We start from the raw sequence: 7,379 nt of genomic DNA on the forward strand, positions 1-7,379 counted from the left end.
GTGCCACTCTTCGCAGAGAGGTGATAGACGCCAACGAGCCCGCGCATAGCAATCGAGGTGTAAAAAGGGCGTTGAAGGCAGGAAGCCTGGACGAAAGAGGCTACGAGGTCACCTCGAAGCGGTCTAAGAATCGGGCGCACTTGGGGCGACTACCAGTGCCAACCCCTTATCCCGCGGTGCGTCCGACACACAGAAATTTCCAAGGCGGCCAAGGAGCCTCCCCGCATAGCAATCGGGGTGTGAGGTTACGGATGCAGCATTGATAGCAATCGAGGTGGGAGGCGAAGGATGCAGAAGTGAGAGCCGAGGGATGTAGCAGAGATAGCAATCGGGGTGTGTGATGCAGAAGAGATAGCAATCGAGGTGTGCGGTGGGAAGGGCCCAGCAGCCAGAATGCATGAAGCGACGGATGAAGCAGTGATGACAACCGGGCTGTGAGGAGAGGAGGGATGCAGCCAAGAAAGCAATCAGGGCTCGAGGCAAGGGATGCATCAAGGATAGCAATCATGTTGTGAGGCGAGATTCCAAAGGCTAAACGTGAGAGGCTGCAGGGTCGACTCAGAGAGGTCTATGCATGTGAGAGGCTGAAAGCAAGGTCAACTCGGAGCGGTCTATGCATCGGGCGCGCTTGGGGCGACTACCAGTGCCAACCCCTTATCCCGCGACGCGTCCGACAAAGAGAACGTTCCAAGGCGGCAGAGGAGGTTACCAGCCGAAGGATGCAGTAGCAATAACAGGTATAGTTCCGCGGCGGCCGAGAAGACTCACCGCATAGGAATCGGGATGCGAGGCGAGGGATGCGGCGGGAAGGCCCCGACGGCTAAACGGAAGAGGCTGCAGGGCCGCCTCGGAATGGTCCAAGCATCGGACGCGATTGGGACGACTACCAGTGCCAACCCCTTATCCCGCGATGCGTCCGATACACAGATAGTTCCAAGGCGGCCGAGGAGCCTCACCGCATATCAATCGGGGTGCGAGGCGAGGGATGGGGCGGGAAGGCCCCAACGGCTAGACGGAAGAGGCTTCAGGGCCACCTCGGAATGCTCCAAGCATCGGACGCGCTTGGGGCGACTACCAGTGCCAACCCCTTATCCCGCGATGCGTCCGATACACAGATGGTTCCAAGGCGGCCGAGGAGCCTCACCGCATAGCAATCGGGGGTGCGAGGCGAGGGATGGGGCGGGAAGGCCCCAACGGCTAGACGGAAGAGGCTTCAGGGCCGCCTCGGAATGGTCCAAGCATCGGACGCGCTTGGGGCGACTACCAGTGACAACCCCTCATCCCGCGATGCGTCCGATACGAAGATGGTTCCAAGGCGGCCGAGGAGCCTCACCGCATAGCAATCGGGGTGCGAGGTGGGGGATGCGGCGAGATGGCCCCAACGGCTAGACGGAAGAGGCCACAGGGCCGCGTCGGAATAGTCCAAGCATCGGACGCGCTTGGGGCGACTACCAGTGACAACCCCTTATCCCGCGATGCGTCCGATACGAAGATAGTTCCAAGGCGGCCGAGGAGCCTCACCGCATAGCAATCCGGGTGCGAGGTGGGGGATGCGGCGAGATGGCCCCAACGGCTAGACGGAAGAGGCTGCAGGGCCGCCTCGGAATAGTCCAAGCATCGGACGCGCTTGGGGCGACTACCAGTGACAACCCCTTATCCCGCGATGCTTCCGATACGAAGACAGTTCCAAGGCGGCCGAGGAGCCTCACCGCATAGCAATGGGGGTGCGAGGTGAGGGATGCGGCGAGATGGCCCCAACGGCTAGACGGAAGAGGCCACAGGGCCGCCTCGGAATAGTCCAAGCATCGGACGCGCTTGGGGCGACTACCAGTGACAACCCCTTATCCCGCGATGCATCCGATACGAAGATAGTTCCCAGGCGGCCGAGGAGCCTCACCGCATAGCAATCGGGGTGCGAGGCGAGGGATGCGGCGAGATGGCCCCAAAGGGTAGACGGAAGAGGCTGCGGGGCCGCCTCGGAATAGTCCAAGCATCGAACGCGCTTGGGGCGACTACCACTGCCAACCCCTTATCCCGCGATGCGTCCGATACACAGATAGTTCCGAGGCGGCCGAGGAGCTGGGGGATGCGGCGAGATGGCCCCAACGGCTAGACGGAAGAGGCTGCAGGGCCGCCTCGGAATAGTCCAAGCATCGGACGCGCTTGGGGCGACTACCAGTGACAACCCCTTATCCCGCGATGCGTCCGATACACAGATAGTTCCGAGGCGGCCAAGGAGCCTCACCGCATAGCAATCGTGGTGCGAGGTGGGGGATGCAGCGAGATGGCCCCAACGGCTAGACGGAAGAGGCTGCAGGGCCGCCTCGGAATGGTCCAAGCATCGGACGCGCTTGGGGCGACTACCACTGCCAACCCCTTATCCCGCGATGCGTCCGATACACAGATAGTTCCAAGTCGGCCGAGGAGCCTCACCGAATAGCAATCGGGGTGCGAGGCGAGGGATGCGGCGAGAAAGCCCCAACGGCTAGAGGGAAGAGGCTTCAGGTCCGCCTCGGAATGGTCCAAGCATCGGACGCGCTTGGGGCGACTACCAGTGACAACCCCTTATCCCGCGACGCGTCCGATACACAGATAGTTCCAAGGCGGCCGAGGAGCCTCACCGCATAGCAATCGGGGTGCGAGGCGAGGGATGCGGCGAGAAGGACCCAACGGCTAGACGGAAGAGGCTTCAGGGCCGCCTCGGAATGGTCCAAGCATCGGACGCGCTTGGGGCGACTACCAGTGACAACCCCTTATCCCGCGACGCGTCCGATACACAGATAGTTCCAAGGCGGCCGAGGAGCCTCACCGCATAGCAATCGGGGTGCGAGGCGAGGGATGCGGCGAGAAGGACCCAACGGCTAGACGGAAGAGGCTTCAGGTCCGCCTCGGAATGGTCCAAGCATCGGACGCGCTTGGGGCGACTACCAGTGACAACCCCTTATCCCGCGACGCGTCCGATACACAGATAGTTCCAAGGCGGCCGAGGAGCCTCACCGCATAGCAATCGGGGTGCGAGGCGAGGGATGCGGCGAGAAGGACCCAACGGCTAGACGGAAGAGGCTTCAGGGCCGCCTCGGAATGGTCCAAGCATCGGACGCGCTTGGGGCGACTACCAGTGACAACCCCTTATCCCGCGATGCGTCCGATACACAGATAGTTCCAAGGCGGCCGAGGAGCCTCACCGCATAGCAATCGGGGTGCGAGGCGAGGGATGCGGCGAGAAGGACCCAACGGCTAGACGGAAGAGGCTTCAGGGCCGCCTCGGAATGGTCCAAGCATCGGACGCGCTTGGGGCGACTACCAGTGACAACCCCTTATCCCGCGACGCGTCCGATACACAGATAGTTCCAAGGCGGCCGAGGAGCCTCACCGCATAGCAATCGGGGTGCGAGGCGAGGGATGCGGCAAGAAGGACCCAACGGCTAGACGGAAGAGGCTTCAGGGCCGCCTCGGAATGGTCCAAGCATCGGACGCGCTTGGGGCGACTACCAGTGACAACCCCTTATCCCGCGACGCGTCCGATACACAGATAGTTCCAAGGCGGCCGAGGAGCCTCACCGCATAGCAATCGGGGTGCGAGGCGAGGGATGCGGCGAGAAGGACCCAACGGCTAGACGGAAGAGGCTTCAGGTCCGCCTCGGAATGGTCCAAGCATCGGACGCGCTTGGGGCGACTACCAGTGACAACCCCTTATCCCGCGACGCGTCCGATACACAGATAGTTCCAAGGCGGCCGAGGAGCCTCACCGCATAGCAATCGGGGTGCGAGGCGAGGGATGCGGCGAGAAGGACCCAACGGCTAGACGGAAGAGGCTTCAGGGCCGCCTCGGAATGGTCCAAGCATCGGACGCGCTTGGGGCGACTACCAGTGACAACCCCTTATCCCGCGACGCGTCCGATACACAGATAGTTCCAAGGCGGCCGAGGAGCCTCACCGCATAGCAATCGGGGTGCGAGGCGAGGGATGCGGCGAGAAGGACCCAACGGCTAGACGGAAGAGGCTTCAGGGCCGCCTCGGAATGGTCCAAGCATCGGACGCGCTTGGGGCGACTACCAGTGACAACCCCTTATCCCGCGATGCGTCCGATACACAGATAGTTCCAAGGCGGCCGAGGAGCCTCACCGCATAGCAATCGGGGTGCGAGGCGAGGGATGCGGCGAGAAGGACCCAACGGCTAGACGGAAGAGGCTTCAGGGCCGCCTCGGAATGGTCCAAGCATCGGACGCGCTTGGGGCGACTACCAGTGACAACCCCTTATCCCGCGACGCGTCCGATACACAGATAGTTCCAAGGCGGCCGAGGAGCCTCACCGCATAGCAATCGGGGTGCGAGGCGAGGGATGCGGCGAGAAGGACCCAACGGCTAGACGGAAGAGGCTTCAGGGCCGCCTCGGAATGGTCCAAGCATCGGACGCGCTTGGGGCGACTACCAGTGACAACCCCTTATCCCGCGACGCGTCCGATACACAGATAGTTCCAAGGCGGCCGAGGAGCCTCACCGCATAGCAATCGGGGTGCGAGGCGAGGGATGCGGCGAGAAGGACCCAACGGCTAGACGGAAGAGGCTTCAGGGCCGCCTCGGAATGGTCCAAGCATCGGACGCGCTTGGGGCGACTACCAGTGACAACCCCTTATCCCGCGACGCGTCCGATACACAGATAGTTCCAAGGCGGCCGAGGAGCCTCACCGCATAGCAATCGGGGTGCGAGGCGAGGGATGCGGCGAGAAGGACCCAACGGCTAGACGGAAGAGGCTTCAGGGCCGCCTGGGAATGGTCCATGCATCGCACGCGCTTGGGGCGACTACCAGTGACAACCCCTTATCCCGCGACGCGTCCGATACACAGATAGTTCCAAGGCGGCCGAGGAGCCTCACCGCATAGCAATCGGGGTGCGAGGCGAGGGATGCGGCGAGAAGGACCCAACGGCTAGACGGAAGAGGCTTCAGGGCCGCCTCGGAATGGTCCAAGCATCGGACGCGCTTGGGGCGACTACCAGTGACAACCCCTTATCCCGCGACGCGTCCGATACACAGATAGTTCCAAGGCGGCCGAGGAGCCTCACCGCATAGCAATCGGGGTGCGAGTCGAGGGATGCGGCGAGAAGGACCCAACGGCTAGACGGAAGAGGCTTCAGGGCCGCCTCGGAATGGTCCAAGCATCGGACGCGCTTGGGGCGACTACCAGTGACAACCCCTTATCCCGCGATGCGTCTGATACACAGATAGTTCCAAGGCGGCCGAGGAGCCTCACCGCATAGCAATCGGGGTGCGAGGCAAGGGATGCGGCGAGAAGGACCCAACGGCTAGACGGAAGAGGCTTCAGGGCCGCCTCGGAATGGTCCAAGCATCGGACGCGCTTGGGGCGACTACCGTTGCCAACCCCTTATCCCGCGATGCGTCTGATACACAGATAGTTCCGAGGCGGCCGAGGAGCCTCACCGCATAGCAATCGGGTTGCGAGGCAGATTATTGGGAAGGGAACCCCCTGGGATGCGGCTCAAGCAGTGCCCAAAGGGACTGGAATGCGGAATCACATCGAGAGACCCAAATGCTATACGAGGGCTCAAATCGAATTATCGATTTGGCCACGACATGGACGCATCGGAACGACTACCTTTGCCGAACCACTCGCAATTGCATCCATACCGAAACCAATAGACATTTCCGTTAGAGCCCTCGCATAGCATTCGGGAATCTCGCATGCCCCTCTAAATCGACCAATGCTGGCGCTCAACGAAAATCCGAGCGCTACCACCGTTCGAGCGCCAGCATTGGTCGAGTTAGAGGGGCACGGGGGAGAATGCTCCAGTCAACACCTCCCCTATATAAGTTATTTGTCCGATTCTCGCACAACCGTAGTCTGCCTCGTCGAATCAAACAACGGTCCCAGATTCCGACTTCCGTTCCGTAGAGACCCAAAAGCTAGATGGAGGCTCGCAAGAAAGAGAGTCGGCGCATAGCAATCGGGTTTCTCGAACGTTTAGGGACCGAGCTCACTTGCGGATAGGGCAAAATCCGCCAAGCAACCCAAAAGCTAGACGGGGGCTCGAATCGAATCGCCTAGGCGGCCACAACAACGACGTGTTGGATCGACTACCAGTGCCAAACCATTCAGCAAGACTAGTCTGTGTCGAGGCCGGATAGAGATTCTCAGAGAGCGCCCGTATAGCATTTAGGAGACCTGCCGCGTCCCTCACACTCGACAAATGGTGGTGCACGTTTATAAATCCGAGCGATCCCAACCCTTTCAAGCACCAACATCGGTCGAGATAGAGGGGCACGGAGGGGGCTGCGTGAGACAACACAGTCCCCTATATAAGTTATTTGTCCGATTCTCACACATCCGAAGAATGGTCATCAAATCGGACAACAGCCCAAACTTCCGACTTCCGTCCCAGAAAGCCCAAGAGCTATCTAAAACGTTCATGGCCGGAACTCGATCGCGGCTATACCAGTCCGCCAAGCAACCCAAAAGCTAGACTGGAGCTCTAGTCGAATCACCTCTGTGGCCATTGCAAGGACGTGTTGGAGCGACTACCATTGCCGAACCATTCCGCAGGTCGAGTCCATACCAAGGCCGCATAGAGATTCACGATGAGCTCCTGCATAGCAATCAGGAGACTTGCCGTGTCCATCACAATCGATAAATCCTGGTGCAAGATTTTTGCATCCGAGCGCTCCAACCAGTCGAGCACCAGCATCAATCGACATAAACGGGCACGGGGGGAGGATGCTCGAGAACACTACCTCCCCTATATAAGTTATTTGTCCGATTCTCAAGCAGCCGAAGTCTGGTCATCGAATCGGGTCAAAGACCACAACTTCCGACTTTACCCACAATGCAAGTCATCGAATCGAACATCGGCCCCCGAGTCGGACTCCATGCGTATGTCAGGTCATCGGACCCAAATTCCGCCTTCCTGCGCATGGCGGGCCATCAATATCAACTCGGTCATCGGACCCAAACTCCGCCTTTTTGCGCATGGCACGCCTTCAAATCGGTCATCGGACCCAAATTCCGCCTTCCTGTGCATGGCGGGCCATCAACATCAACTCGGTCATCGGACCCAAATTCCGCCTTTCTGCGCATGGCACGCCATCAACTCGGTCATCGGACCCAAATTCCGCCTTCCTGCGCATGGCAGGTCATCGGACACAAATTCAGACCTCGCCAATATGCCTACGTATCGAATCGGTCATCGGACCCAACTTCCGACTTCATCCATACTGTAGGGTCTTTGAGGTTGGCGCGGTGCGCTCAACCCGGGGAGTCGACCCATCGAAGCATACACCTCCCCTATATAAGCTATTTGTCCGATTCCCACACCTGTGTAGTTTGCACCTCTGACCAGGACATCGACCCCAACTTCCGAACTC

Source organism: Cryptomeria japonica, unplaced genomic scaffold (assembly GCF_030272615.1).
Source record: "Cryptomeria japonica unplaced genomic scaffold, Sugi_1.0 HiC_scaffold_83, whole genome shotgun sequence".
Taxonomy (NCBI): Eukaryota; Viridiplantae; Streptophyta; class Pinopsida; order Cupressales; family Cupressaceae; genus Cryptomeria; species Cryptomeria japonica.